The 16,719-nt window shown below is 35.0% G+C and overlaps 1 non-coding gene across 1 annotated transcript; it reads right to left on the bottom strand.

Annotated features, from left to right (window-relative positions):
* Positions 1–375: 375 nt before the first annotated feature.
* LOC112781338 (small nucleolar RNA R71) lies at positions 376–482 on the bottom strand. The gene has a single exon (XR_003192121.1). It is a non-coding gene; the product is annotated as a small nucleolar RNA R71 (small nucleolar RNA).
* Positions 483–16,719: the final 16,237 nt, after the last annotated feature.

Raw genomic sequence — 16,719 nt, 5'->3', positions numbered from 1 at the left:
CCGAATGGGGATGATCAACAGAGGAGAGTGCTTGGCTCTTATTCTGCCCGTACTGCGGATCTTTATGGAAAAAGTATTGTGGTGCCTCCTATAAATGCTAACAACTTTGAGTTGAAGCCACAATTGGTCACCTTAGTGCAACAAAATTGCCAGTATCATGGACTTCCTCATGAAGATCCAAATCAGTTCATATCTGATTTTCTACAGAAGACAAATGGAGTGAATCCAGAGGTGTACAGACTCATGCTTTTCCCGTTTGCTCTGAGAGATAAAGCAAAGCTATGGCTATATTCCCAACCAAAGGAGAGTCTGAATACTTGGGAAAAGGTCGTTACTGAATTTCTCACTAAATTTTTCCCACCAAAGAAGCTGACTAAGCTTAGGTTGGAGGTTCAGACTTTTAGACAGAAGGAGGGTGAAACTCTTTATGAAGCTTGGGAGAGATACAAGTTGCTGACTAGGCAATGCCCTCCGGACATGTTCTCCAAGTGGACCCAACTAGATATTTTTTATGAAGGCTTAGGTGGGATGTCCAAGATGAGCCTAGACACTTCTGCAGGCGGTTCACTACACAAGAAGAAGACACCAGAGGAGACTATTGAGCTGATTGAATTGGTTGCAAGCAACCAATATTTATACTCATCTAATAGGAATCCTGTGAACTCTGAGACCCCTCAGAAGAGAGGTGTGTTGGAAGTAGAAGCTGTTAATGCTCTTCTTGCTCAGAACAAGCTGATGTCTCAACAAATAAATCTACTTACTCAACAGATGGGTGGCATGTAAGTCTCAGCTATCAACACACAAAATTCACCACAAGAAATCTCCTATGACATGGCAGGTAATTTTGTTCAAAATGATAATCATGATTATGCTCAACCTTCTTATGAACAGGTGAATTACATGGGGAGTGGTCCTAGAAATTCTAACAATGATCCATATTCTAAGACATACAATCAGGGATGGAGAAATCACCCAAACTTTGGGTGGAGGGACCAACCTCAGAGACCTCAAAACTTCAACAATAGTTCTCAGGGCGGTTTCCAGTAGAACAATGATTTGGAAGCAATATTGACAGGTTTTAGACAGGAAACCAGAGCATCCATCAAGAACCTGGAGATTCAAATGGGTCAATTAGCCATAAAGGTTAATGAAATTGATCAGAGGACCACTAATAGCCTTCCTGGTAACACAATTCTAAATCCAAGAGAGGAATGCAAGGCTATCACCGTAATAAGTGAACAAGTGGCAAGTACGGAAGCACAAGTTATACAGGAAACCAGAGCCTCTATTAGAAACTTAGAGGTGCTAGTGGGCCAACTGAGCAAGCAAATACTTGAGAGGTCTGCAAGTACATTTCAAGGTGATACAGTGGTGAACCCAGGAGAAGATTGCAAGGGTATTCAATTGAGAAGTGGTAGAGTAGCTGGCTTTGAGACTAAGGCCAATGAAGAGCTAGTTGAAAAAGAAGCTCCAGAGGAGAAGAAGGAAGAAGTAGAACACGCCCCTCCAAAGCGTGCGGACAACCCATTACCAGACTCTCTTGACACTTATCCTACTTTGCCAAAGGCTCCTGAGTACAAGCCTAAAATGCCATATCCTCAGAGACTTCAAAAGGAGACAAAGGACAAACAGTTTTCAAAGTTCTTGGAAGTCTTCAGAAAGCTGGAAATAAATATTCCTTTTGCTGAGGTTTTGGAACAAATGCCTCTCTATGCCAAGTTCATGAAGGAGCTGTTGTCAAAGAAGAAGCCCTTAAAGAGAGATGAGACAGTGGTCCTGACTAAAGAATGCAGTGCCATCATTCAGAATAACTTACCAAAGAAGATGCCAGATCCAGAGAGCTTTCAAATTCCATGCACCATTGGGAGCACAACCTTTGAGAAAGTGTTATGTGATCTGGGAGCAAGCATCAATTTAATGCCCTTGTCTGTGATGAAGAAGTTGCAGATCCAAGAGGCACAACCCACAAAGATAGCATTACAGATGGCAAACAAATCTATGAAGCCTGCATACGGATTAGTGGAGAATATCTTGATCAAAGTGGGTAAGTTCTTCTTTCCAGCAGATTTTGTAATTCTTGATACAGGGGAGGATGAGAATGCCTCTATAATTCTAGGAAGACCATTCCTAGCCACTGGAAGAGCTCTGATTGATGTAGAAGTGGGTGAATTAGTGCTTAGAGTGCATAATGAGCAACTGGTCTTTCATGTCTTCAAAGATGTACATTCAACAGGTGAAGAAGAGAGGTGCATGCAGGCTGAGCTTATTAATCCAAACCTTCAAGAACCCCCTGATGATGCACAGCAGAATTTGCAACTCAAACCTCCTGTGGTGACAACCGATAAAATTTCGCCTGACATCAAACCTATGTTTGGTGTTGGAACTGCATCATCCACCAAGGAGGAGGTCCCCAAAAAGAAAAAAATACCCAGAGGATGGAGAAACAAAAAGATCCCCACTGAAGGTTTCTCTCCAGGAATGAAGGTGGTGTTGACCAGCAATCCAGCATGGATTTATACAGTAATCAGAATCCTCTCTCTGGAGCATATTGAGCTACGTTATGGAGACACAGGAAAGAAGTTCAAAGTAAGAGGTGAAGAGCTGAGCCCCTATGATCCTCCTCCTTAGAGGAGCTGACCGTCAAGCTGGTGACGATAAAGAAGCGCTTGTCGGGAGGCAACCCGATAATTTCATATCCTTAGCTATTTTTCATAGTAGTAGTTTTCTTAGTTATTTTGTTTTATTTTTATTGAGTTCTTACTAATTTTCTGATCATGCAGCTATGTTCTTTCAGGAACCGAACACCTCAAGCTATATTTCTTTAAAAAAAAAAGGGAGGCACACGACGCGTAAACATCATTGACGTGAACGCGTCAATCAAGTGTGCGTGAAGATTAAATATTGACAGAGAGTTGCGCAGGAGTGGCGCTGGACGTATGCCTTTCGCACAAATGATCCCACGCGAACGCGTGTCCCACGCGTTCGCGTCGCTTGTGATTTTCGCCACCCTCGCGTCCGCGTCGCTCACGCGAACGCGTGACCTACAGAATCGACGTAAAAGGTGTTTTCGCAGAGAGTTGTGCTGGCTTGGGGCTGGAAATGTGCTACAAGCACAAAATTGCCCACGCGGACGCGTCCCCCACGCCTACGCGTCATTTGACCAAACAGCCATCCACGCGTCCGCGTCACTCACGCGAACGCGTCGTATGAAGATTTGGTTCCCAAGCCATGCGAACAGAAAGTCACGCGGGCGCGCGGCTGGCTTCGCGCGAATCGTGCAAAACCCAGGGCACGCGATCGCGTGCCTGACGCTGACGCGTCATTAAGGAAGTTCCGCGACACACGCGAACGCATGCTCCACGCGAATGCGTCGCTTGCGCCGCCCAATTTTTTTCTCTCTCTCTCCCAATCCTAATTCTCTCTTATTCTCTTATCCTTTTATTTTTTCTTTCATTTTAATATTTGTCTCTTCTATTTTCAGTTCTTCTTTGCTTGAGGACAAGCAAACCTTTAAGTTTGGTGTTGACGCTGCGCTTATAGGTTTTCTAGTACAAAAGGGAGGCGAATCATCTTCGCGAAGGTGCACAACCTGAAGAATAAAGCGACCACTAGGATAATTAAGGTGGTTGAGTTCCTTTCATTTTTTATTCCTCCCCTCTTTTTCTATGTTATGTTCCGGTTTCCTATTACTTTGTTTTGTTTATCGCATGATCCTTTATTAGTAGATTCTTAGGTTCTGGCTTAATTTTTCTGTTAAGTGCTTTAATTCTGAAAGATGTCTCATGTATTGCCCACTAAACTTGAAATCAAAAAGAAAGAAGAACATATGTAGTGCATGAAAATTTGAGTTTAATTTTTAGAGTAGTCTCATTTACTTAGATGTGGTGGTGTTTTTGTGATTCTGAATGAATGCTTGAACAGTGCATATTTTTGATAGTGAAGTTTATGAATGTTAAAATTGTTGGCTCTTGAAAGAATAATGAAAAAAAAAAAGAGAATTGTTATTGATAATCTGAAAAATCATAAAATTGATTCTTGAAGCAAGAAAAAGCAGTGAAAAACACAAAGCTTGCGAAAAAAAATACAAAGAGAGAAAAAGAAAAAGCAAGCAGAAAAAGCCAATAACCCTTTAAACTAAAAGACAAAGGGTAAAAAAAAGGATCCAAGGCTTTTGAGCATTAATGGATAGGAGGGCCCAAAGGAATAAAATCCTGGCCTAAGCGGCTAAATCAAGCTGTCCCTAACCATGTGCTTGTGGCGTGAAGGTGTCAATTGAAAAGCTTGAGACTGAGCGGTTAAAGTCATGATCCAAAGCAAAAAGAGTGTGCTTAAGAACTCTGGGCACCTCTAACTGGGGACTCTAGCAAAGCTGAGTCACAATCTGAAAAGGTTCACCCAGTTATGTGTCTGTGGTATTTATATATCCGGTGGTAATACTGGAAAACAAAATGCTTAGGGTCACGGCCAAGACTCATAAAGTATCTGTATTCAAGAATCAACATACTGAACTAGGGGAATCAATAACACTATCTGAATTCTGAGTTCCTAGGGATGCCAATCATTCTGAACTTCAAAGGATAAAGTGAGATGCCAAAACTATTCAGGATTACAGTTGTAAACCCCACTATAAGAGAAGACATCGGCTTAATCGAACTCTCATTCTCATGCGAATTCACATCCTAAGCTTATATTAGTTTTGGTTGCTTGAGGACAAGCAACAGTTTAAGTTTGGTGTTGTGATGCGTGAGCATCTTTTCTATATTTTCCTAGTGAATTTGCACCTAAATTGTTGAATTTAATTAAGAATTAATTATATTTTAGCCACTATGGATGCTATTTTGAGTTTTGTGCAATTTTATTTATTTTAGGTAGCATTCGGATGGATTTGATGAAGTTTCTGCAGAGAAAGAGAAGAAGCCAAGGAGATGACCAGCGAATACCGATGCGGACGCATGGCTCACGCGACCGTGCGGAATAGAGGAAATCGCAATGACGCGATCGCGTGCTTGACGCGAACGCGTGGACTGGAATCTGCACAAATGACGCGAACGCGTGGACGACGCGGACGCGTCACATGTGCCACGTGCAGAAAATGCAAAAAAACGCTGGGGGCGATTTCTGGGCTGTTTTAACTCAATTTTCAGCCCAGAAAACACAGATTAGAAGCTGCAGAATGGACAGAACAAGTGGTCTCCACCCATCAACTGAAGATCTATTAATTAATTCAAATTTAAATTCAAATATTAAATTAGGAAAAGATATTATTTTAAGTTTAATTTTAAATATTAGTTTTTAAATTTATTAGGATTAGTTATAAAAAGGGATCTGATGCCATCAGATTGGTATGCGGTACATTTTTACCTGAATCCTTATTTTCTCTTTTCCATGAGCAACTAAACCTCCACTGTTAAGGTTAGGAGCTCTGTCTATTTCTATGGATTAATTTTATTGCTTTTACTATTTTAATTTATGTATGGATTTATAATTTAAGAATTATTTTCGCTATTTATTTTATGAATTTGGGTGGAACGGAAGTATGACCCTCTTTCTATTTGAGTTCTTGTAAAACTTGGAAAAGCTCTTTACCTGAACAACAGCTTGAAAACTATTTCTCCTAAATTTTAATTATCTGAATTTATTAGGATACGTGACATATAATCCTTTTACCTCTTGGATAATTAGAGTTTTGTGGCATATAAACTAGAAATTGATTATCACCCTCTAATTGGAATTAATTGACCAAGGAATTGGCAGTTAATGAATTTTAGAGGAGACTAGAAAGGTCTAAGGAATTAGGGTCTAGTCACATACAGTTTGCCATAAATTAAATCTTGCATAATTAAATTAGTTAGTAAGAAAAGTTAATCCGGAAAAATAGATAACTCTGAAACCTTAACTATCTTCTCCATATTTTTTCCAAAGTATTTACTTGCCTTTCTTCAATATTTTTGATATTGTTTAATGTCTTTTATATTGCATCCCAACACTATTTTCTGTCTGTCTAACTAATCCTATCAAACGCTATTGTTGCTTAATCCATCAATCCTCGTGGGATCGACCCTTACTCACGTAAGGTATTACTTACTACAACTCGGTGCACTTGCCGGTTAGTAAGTGTGGTTGTAAATACCGCACCAGCAACCAAACCAGGATACATGCTGGTGTCATTTATCTTCTTCTTTATGTTCTGTTTTCTAATATTTATGAGACAAAACAAAATTGTCTCATAAAGTTTCTGCTGTGCAGTTCAAACAGAATCTAAGTGAAAGCTTATAAGTAAAGGCTTATTTCATTAATGTAAAAGAAGGTCATAGATTCAACCCCCTTCTCTAAGCCTTCTACAACCTTCAAATCGTCCCTTTTCCATTGATCTCTACCTTTGATTCTTCACCAAAACCCACGTGTCCTTTTACGTTGGTGTCGAGTGCTACAAACTTACACCTATCACCTGTCATATGGTTGCTAGCTCCATTGTCAAGATACCACGTACTATCTTCAGAATTTTGATCTTCCTTTAGCGTAAGGAATAATGTTGATTCTTCAACATCTTCACTGTCTCTTCTTCTTTGGATGTCTGACACTCCCAAAAATAATGTCCATTCTTTTCACATGAATAATATTCAATTTGTTTTTTATCAACCGTTCTTCCTCTTTCACGACCTCGAGAAAAATTTTGATTTCTTCTTTCTTGAGAATAATTTTTCTCATTTCTTCCTCTTCCATAACCATGTTCTTGTCCTCGTCCTTAGCCTCGACCTCGTCCTTGTCTTCCACTTTCGTTGGCTTCTCCTCTAGCATTCCACGAAAGTTTTGTCTGCAAGACATGCTCCACACGTTCTTGCTCGCCTTTATCCATTCTTTCTTCATGGGTCCGTAAAGAACCATTCAACTAATCAATAGACATCGTATCCAAATCTTTGGACTCCTCAATGGCTACCATCACATGGTAAAATTTTGAGTTGAGAGAACGAAAGATTTTCTCAACAACACGAACATCTTCTAATTTTTCTCCAAGCCTTTTCATTTGGTGCACTACCGCCAAAACTTTGGTGAAATAATCCGAAATGGATTTAGTCTCCTTCATCATTAGAGACTCAAACTCAGCCCTTAGAGTTTGAAGACGAACCTTCTTCACCTTTTCAACACCTATGACGGAATTTTGAAGAGTATCCCATGCTTTTTTTGCATTGGTTGTATTAGCAACCTTCTCAAATATATCATCATCTAAGCCTTGATGAATGATAGTAAATGCACATTGATCTTTCTTTCTTTTATTTTTCAATTTGTCCTTCTAAGCTTCTACTAGCTTCTCTATATTTTCTAGTTCTACATAGCCTTTCTCAACCATCTCCCACACTTCTTGAGCACCAAGAATTGAGTTCATTCAGGATGCCCAATTGTCATAGTTGAACCTAGATAATTGTGGGTATTGAAAAGATAAAGTGGTTCTTTTTTATGAAGACATTTTATAAGTGGCTCTAATACCACTTTGTTACAAAATAAAAGAACAAGACACACACGCTCACGAAAAATATATAAAATGAACAGGAATGTATTTGTTGTGTGTATATTATGAAATGATTACATACATATTTATACTTCTCTTTGACATCTAAATTTTAATACATCTTAAATAAACAAATGCTTTAAAATAAAACTAAATATAGACAACCCATTTAAATAGTGGTTTCTATTAATTCTTAAATTCTAACCATCAAGTTTATTTTTAACATGATATCATTATCTTCTTCCAGCATTGTCTTTCTCAAGTACTTTCTTCCCTTTGATAGTGTCAGATGGAACATGCCCTTGTGGCATTTGTTCAGGAGCTGCTGGGCGGTCTCCAAGGTCCAGTACTGCAACTTGAAGAATGGCCATCTCACTCTTTATATTATTGTACAATCTCTCAAGGTCAGCTATTTTAATGTGCAAATTTTGCAAAACAGTATATGAAAATCAAAGAATATTTAGTTGTAATCATGCATAACAGAATACACTTGGATTGAAACACATTTTACCATCATAGAGGTAACTATGCCATCAACAACAATGTTGATGTGGAGGGTTTCAACCTAACAAGATTGGTTATCATTGATGTTCTTATCGACACACTTTGAGGTATTATTTTCAATTTCCATTCTTAAGAGGGTAATAGTCAATTATCAATAATATTAACGGAAATGAAAATATTTTTTATGGTTAAGAGGTTCTTATGTATGCAGAGTTATGCGGCAGTTACACAAAGCACATGATGTAGTCAAAGCACGGAATACATGATAGTTACAATAAGTCTGTTATCTTTTATTTCAAATTATGCTCAACGTTATCGTAAGTGGTAATAGAATGAAAAATTAAAATAAAATTATATTTAAACAATTATTCGTATTACTTTTTTATTAATTTATTTAAAAATAATTAAAATTTGAAGCTAATTAATATAAAATATTACAGATATAAATCTAAGAATTCTTATTTGTTTAAGAATGAGTCTAATAAATAATTATTCTATTTAATATATAATTAAGAGTACTTTTTTGTATGGAAAAGAAATATACATGCAGCATTGCATTTTATTCACTTATTATAATTTACTAAGATAAAATTATGTAATTAAATTTTTTAAACATTAGTTATTTATTTTACATACAATATAGAAATAAATAAATATAATATTTATTTAGTAGACCCAGTTATGTAAAAAAAAATTTGCCATATTATTTGATGAACCAAAGAAAAAAAATATTATTTTAAGAAAAACTAATAATATATTTTTAATAATACTATTAATACAAAATAATAAATTTTAAATGTTCTTTTAAATAATATAATTATTTCAAATAATATATTTTAAATATAATAAAGTAACATATTTCAATAAAAAATTTGTTATTAAAAAAATTATATCAATATTTTTTTATATGACTTTTTATTTTTTTTTCTTTTGTAAGAACAATTATAATATCATCAAGATATGATAAAAGTAAACATAAATATTTGGCTTTATTTTTTATTAGGTTCGAATTTGGTCAGTAATAAAATATGACATATATATATATATATAAATTGAGATCATACAATATAGATTATTTAATATAACCTACTTTATCATATATATGAGTATATGAATGATAAATACATAAAAAAATATTTAAAATATAGATCTTGTAAAAAAACGGTTTTTACGAACAAATGTATTATGTGAAAAAAAATCAATACTAATTCTTTTATTTTTGTTATTAGCATTTTTTAAACATATTAATTAGATATGTAACACACTTAATTGGCTTTATTTTTTTACTAATAGTTCAACAGACACTATACCATGTGTCTGTGTCTGTTTAATCACTTTTCTATAGAGTTTAAAAATTTTTTATATTTTTATTTTTAAAATTATAAATTTAATATTAATAATTAAAAATAAATTATAAAAAATAAAATATCTTAAATTATTTAACATGTAAAATATATAAAATAAATAAATTAAATTAAAAAAATAAGATTTAAAAAATAGATTGTTATTATGTGAACAAAATCAATATAAAAATTGATTAATATTATTTAAAGATTATTTATTTATAAATATTATTAAAAGTTATTTATTTTGTCAATCCTATTTAATAACTTAATTAGAAACAAATTTAAAAATTTATATGCAAAATCCATCCATATGAAAACACTATTTATATACGAAATACTTCTAAAATTTATATAGAAATATTATTATTATTAATTAATTGTTTATTTAAATTATTTTTCTATTAACGAACTAAAAAAAAGCGTATTGATTCACTAGCAAAACGTTAGTGTCAAAATAGTGTTTATGTAATTTGTTTATCTGTGTTTCGAAAATAAACACTGAAATAAACCACCATTTCAATTCTTTTTATTTTTTAAGCCATTTTAATATATGTACTAACATTAAAACTAAATTATCAAACATATTATTAGAAATATTTAAAGTATTAATAGAAAAATGTAGTTAAATTAAATACATGAATAATTAAACATATGTTAAGTTGCAAGTATACTTCATAGCTGAATTATTATTATTATTATTATTATTATTATTATTATTATTATTATTATTATTATTATTATTATTATCAACAATAGTAAACATTGTATATATATACGATGAATTATAAGATAAAGAAGTAAGTTTGTATAAATATACAGATATTCTCTTTTAGCTATTACTGTAATGTAAGGTTCTGAAAACCAGTTTAAATCAGCCGATCGAACTATAAACAGGTGAAAATAACGAATCAGTTAGATACTATAACCGAAAGATTCAGAAACCGTAGTCAGTCAGTTAAAGCAAACTGGGACCCGGCCGGTTTTTCGCCAAAAGTCCAAAACCCGACCATTTGGTTTAGAGGAGAGGAACCCTAACCAAACTACTCAAGTCCAAAATGCTCAGCAGCACCCTCGTGCCTCGTCTATATCCCAGTCTCATTCTCCATCTCCTTCCTCTCATCGATCTCCTTCCTCACTCCCTCACTTCGGTCCAGCCACTGCCCTGCTGTGATCACCACCGTAACTTTTGGAAGCTGCCTCCATCGCGCAGCCATCGTCGCTACTGCAACTGGTTTCGCCTCCTCCCTCCCTCGTATAGAACTGTCCCGCTGGCGCCAGCTCTGTTCCACCACGCTCCTCCCCTTCAGCTGCGTCAGCCCCTCCAATTGTGTCTTGTCTTTCTGTGTGCTCACTGCTTAATCTGCTCACTTTTAGGTAATTTTTTTAACTGTCATTATTGTTAGTTAATCCGTGAACTGTGATTTTTCATTACTGTGTGGTGTAGGATTGTGAATAATCTTAAATAGTTTATCATATGGCATTTTATGGTTGTTTTTTTTAATTTGACTTTGAGTTTGTATTTGAAAAGATCATAACATTGTGGTTTATGTAATATTTTTACTTTGGATAATATTTTAAAGTTTATATTAGACTATAATTATGTTTTACTGTGTGTATTTATATTTTATGTATTATTTTATTAAAATGAATTTTCGATTGAACTACGGTCAAACCGGTTGAACCAGTAAATTAGTAGTTAGAGCGGTTTGATGACCGGTTTGGTTTTAAAACTTTGCTATATGGACACATGTATCGTAGGTACAATAATTTTCGGCTTTTGTTTTTAATCAAGAAGCAGCTCTGCAGGAGTGGTTATGGTTAATTGGCTAAATTAGAGTGAATTGTGCAAATTTTTAGGAATAGTTTTCATTATGATTTTATGCCTTTATGTGGTGAAAATAGACATTATTGAATTTGTTTGAGATGAAATTGGGTTGGAATTCTTCTTTTTCTTTTCTTAAGTAAAAACATTTACATGAATAAAACATAGTTTATCAAAAGCCATAAAAAAATTTTAATTTAAAATATAAATTCATTTTTTAAACCTAAAATATATAAATTTGTCTCTTAATCAATTTTAAAAAATTAGATAATCAAAATATAGTATATAATATCTTGTAAAAAATATAAATAAATTAGTTTATCTAATAAAAGCAAGTTATGTCACCAAGAAGTAGAAAAATAAAAATAAATTAATAAAAATATTTTCAAGAATCTAAGTGCCAATCAACAAAAATAATTTTAAATGACAAAAATAATAAAAATATCACCAATAATTTTAAAGTCATGATAAAAATAATCAAACATGAATAAATCCGCCTCCATTAAAAACATAATTATGATGAAAATAAAAACACATGTGTAATCTGTGAAGATAGCATATTATTTGAATTTTTAGGTATATATTAATTTTTTAAAAGGATTAAAGACTTTTTTCAACATTCTTAAAAGTTAGTATTCTAGGATTAATATTAAACGGACTAAAATGCTCTTTTATGTATAAGTTTTTTTAACTATATTACAAATTAAAATTTGAATTTAATTAAAACTAAAATACCCACCAAATTCATTTAAAAAATAATTATTTTTTAGCATTAATTTTAAAAACACTAAAATACGCTTTTAGAATAAAATTTGTTTAATTGTAGAGTAATTACCCAATTCGGTCCCCAAGGATTTTAAAAGCGGCCATTTTAGTCCCCAAGAAAAATTAATACACAGATTAATCCCCATCGTTTTCTTCCATTAGTCATATCAATCCTCAGTCTATTTTCCAACGTGACTCATCAACAAAAATTGCTGACTTGGCACATTAACTCGCACACGTGGCCGTTAAGTGTCCACGTGTGCAAAGAGGACAAAACGGTCCCTGGGCTTGTTAATTAAAAGTTTAAAACACAGTCCCTGGGCTTGTTACGCACTTACGCCCAATTCTCACCTCTTCTTTCCCTCCATTACTCCATATGTCTTTATCCTCTCAAAAAGACATGAAACCCCATAATTCACTCTTCAATTTACATAGAAACCCTATACCCCTGTAACTTTATCTCTCACATCACCCCATCACCGTCAACATTAGGACTCCATTCATCATCGTCACAGCCGTCAATTACTTCCATTATCTTCGAATCTCACAAAGCATTGCGGTGGATGCCATGATAGCAACGAGATTTTCACTGAATACTCATCACATTGCAGCAGGTGAGTACATAATCTTTGTTAGGATCATTCATAGGATACAATGATACTTTACTTGATTAATCCATTAATTTTGTTGGACGATTAGGGTTTAGTAACGGTAAGAACTTGTGAATTGTAATAATGTTTAGTCTGTATGGGTTTATTTTTGTTAGAATAATACATCATGTTCAATAATGGTATATTTGAGTTTTGTAGTTTTAATTTTGTTAATGCTAGTCTATTTTAATTCTGTTGTTAGATGGAATATTTTGTGGTTCCTATTTTTCACCATGGAGGTCACTTTGTGCGAGATAATAAGGGTGTGTTGTTATATATTGATGGAAAAGTGGACAAATTTCCTGAAATGGACATCGACTTGCTGTGTTTCTTTGATTTGAAAACTCTATTCAAAGGGTTGGGGTATCATGATTACAAAGCTATGTATTGGTTTGAATCTTCTGCCTCTGAGCTTGAGTCTGGATTACATCCCATTGAAGGAGATGCTCAAATTAATGAGTTACGTATGTACAAAGAGAAGAATAAAGAGAGTCCAGAATTTGAGTTATACTTTGATCATCCAATAATGTTAGCTCCACTTGAGAATGAAGACCTTAATTTTGAGTGTGATCAATCTAATAGTAGTGAATATGGGTGTGTGGTAATAAGGAAGAAGATTGTTAATAAGTATGCAGAAAAAACAGACCATAAAGGAGATATGTGGAAGAAGAAGACAGACAAGGATATTAAAAGTAGGACCCTAACTACAAAGAAGAATCAATTGAGTAGCAAGAAGGCTAGTGTCCCAACATATATGAGGAATAAAGATGGATCTATTGTTGCTGGCCCAAGTGGTGCTGCTAGGCTTAGTGCTACTGCTAGGCCAATTGGTTCTGGGCCAATTGGTATTGGGCCAAGTAGTTCTGCAAGGCCTAGTGTTGCTAGTGGGACAAGTGAAGCTGGTAGGTCTAGTAGTACTACAACAAGATCTGCCAAGCCTGGTGTTGGAGTTCATGGCATTAATGTTAATGAAGAGGATGAAGAGGATGAAGAGTGTGAGGAGGAGATAGAAGAACCTGCATTTGACTACGAGTCAGAGACATTATTAACTCCTGAGAGTTCTGAGGATGGGCGGGAGAGATATGAATTTCCACAGTTTAATGAAGGGGCTGGATTTGGTGAAGTTTATTTTGAATTGGGGATGGAATTTCCAACCATCGAAACGTTCAAGAATGCTTTAAAGGACCATGTGATATATGAAGGGAGAAAGATAAGATACATAAAGAATGACCAAATGAGAGTTAGGTGTGACTGTGAGTATGGTGTTGTGAGGATTAAGAAACCCAGAAAATCAAAGAATCAAAAAGAAGAAAATGTGGAGGATGCAAATGGAAAGGATAAAAATGAGCAGAATGGGACTGAGGAGAATGTGAATGTGGAGAATAAGACTGCTGAAGGAGGTGATGCTTGTGAAAATATTAATGGAAATGCCCAAACTAATAAAGAAAGTGATACTGGAATACGCAATAGTGGGATTGCCAATGGTTCACCTTGCCCATGGCTTATATATTGTGCATGGAATACTCAATTGAAGAGTTACCAGATAAAGACCTATACCCCTTGATGAGCGGATAATTTATACGCTTTTTGGCATTGTTTTTAGTATGTTTTTAGTAGAATCTAGTTACTTTTAGGGATGTTTTTATTAGTTTTTATGTTAAATTCACATTTCTGGACTTTACTATGAGTTTGTGTATTTTTCTGTGATTTCAGGTATTTTCTGGCTGAAATTGAGGGACTTGAGCAAAAATCAGATTCAGAGGTCGAAGAAGGACTGCTGATGCTGTTGGATTCTGACCTCCCTGCACTCAAAGTGGATTTTATGGAGCTATATACCTCAAAATGGCGCGCTTCCAATTGCGTTGGAAAGTAGACATCCCGAGCTTTCCAGCAATGTATAATAGTCCATACTTTGGAAGAGTTTAGACGACGTAAAAGGGCGTTGAACGCCAGTTCTACGCTGCTGTCTGGAGTTAAACGCCAGAAACACGTCACAAACCAGAGTTGAACGCCAGAAATACGTTACAACCTGGCGTTCAACTCCAGAAAGAGCCTCTGCATGTGTAACATTCAGGCTCAGCCCAAGCACACACCAAGTGGGCCACGGAAGTGGATTTATGCATCAATTACTTACTTCTGTAAACCCTAGTAACTAGTATAGTATAAATAGAACTGTTTACTATTGTATTAGACATCTTTGATCAGTTGTATGCTATCTTAGATCATGTTTGAAGGGTTGGCCTCTCGGCCATGCCTGGACCTTTCACTTATGTATTTTCAACGGTAGAGTTTCTGCACTCCATAGATTAAGGTGTGGAGCTCTGCTGTTCCTCAAAAATTAATGCAAAGTACTACTGTTTTCTATTCAATTCATCTTATTTCGCTTCTAAGATATTCATTCGCACTTCAACCTGAATGTGATGAACGTGACAATCATAATCATTCCCTATGGACGCGTGCCTGACAACCACTTCCGTTCTACATTAGATTGAATGAGTATCTCTTAGATCTCTTAATCGGAATCTTCGTGGTGTAAGCTAGAATGATGGCGGCATTCAAGAGAATCCGGAAAGTCTAAACCTTGTCTGTGGTATTCTGAGTAGGATTCAATGATTGAATGACTGTGACGAGCTTCAAACTCGCGATTGCTGGGCGTAGTGACAGACGCAAAAGGATAGTAAATCCTATTCCAGCATGATCGAGAACCGACAGATGAATAGCCGTGCCGTGACAGGGTGCGTTGACCATTTTCATTGAGAGGATAGGATGTAACCATTGACAAGGGTGATGCCTCCAGACGATTAGCCGTGCCGTGACAGGGCATTTGGATCATTTTCCCGAGAGAAGACCGAAAGTAGCCATTGACAATGGTGATGCATTACATAAAGCCAGCCATGGAAAGGAGTAAAACTAATTGGATGAAGATAGCAGGAAAGCAGAGGTTCAGAGGAACGAAAGCATCTCTATTCGCTTATCTGAAATTCTCACCAACGATCTACATAAGTATTTCTATTCCTATTTTATTAATTATTTTTGAAAACCCCATTACTATTTTATATCCGCCTGACTGAGATTTACAAGGTGACCATAGCTTGCTTCAACCAACAATCTCTGTGGGATTCGACCCTTACTCACGTAAGGTATTACTTGGACGACCCAGTGCACTTGCTGGTTAGTTGTGCGAAGTTGTGAACCATGGTATTGGCATCATGTTGTTGGCGCCATTACCAGGGAAAGAAAGAGCGATGAATTTTACATAATTAAAGTGTACTCACAATTTCTGCGCACCAAGTTTTTAGCGCCGTTGCCGGGGATTGTTCTTGTTTGGACAACTAACGGTTCATCTTGTTGCTCAGATTAGGTAAATTTTCTTTTTGTTTTCTTTTCAAAAATTTATCAAAAATCTTTCAAAATTTTCTCCTTTGTTTTTGAAAAAAAAAATTTCAAAAATAAATTATTCTATGGCTTCAAAACTTTCAAGAATGAATTCTAGAGTTTCATGGTAACATGTTGAATCCTATCTGGCTGAAAAGCCATACCCAAACTCCTTTGGGATTGGTCTTCAACTAATCACCTCAATGGATGTAAATCCATTCTAAAGCTTGAATGGCTATTAAGCCATGTCTGACCCTTTGATTGGAGCTTTAGACTAAAGAGCACAAGATTCCTAGAATTCATATTAAAGATTTTGAAATCCTTATTTTTGTTTTTTAAATAATTTTCGAAAAAATACAAAAAAATTAGAAAATCATAAAAATCAAAAATATTTTTGTGTTTCTTGTTTGAGTCTTGAGTCATGTTATAAGTTTGGTGTCAATTGCATGTGCATCTTGCATTTTTCGAAAAAATCATGCATTTATAGTGTTCTTCATGATCTTCAAGTTGTTCTTGGTAAGTCTTCTTGTTTGATCTTTGCATTTGCATATTTTGTGTCTTTTCTTGTTTTTCATATGCATTCTTGGATTCTTAGTGTCTAAGCATTAAAGAATTCTAAGTTTGGTGTCTTGCATGTTTTCTTTGCATTAAAAATTTTTCAAAAATGTGTTCTTGATGTTCATCATGATCTTCATAGTGTTCTTGGTGTTCATCTTGACATTCATAGCATTCTTGCATGCATTCATTGTT

Source organism: Arachis hypogaea, chromosome 19 (genome assembly GCF_003086295.3).
Source record: "Arachis hypogaea cultivar Tifrunner chromosome 19, arahy.Tifrunner.gnm2.J5K5, whole genome shotgun sequence".
In the NCBI taxonomy this organism is placed as follows: Eukaryota; Viridiplantae; Streptophyta; class Magnoliopsida; order Fabales; family Fabaceae; genus Arachis; species Arachis hypogaea.
Note: the sequence above shows the minus strand (reverse complement) of the source record. Positions and strands in the feature narration are given on the sequence as shown.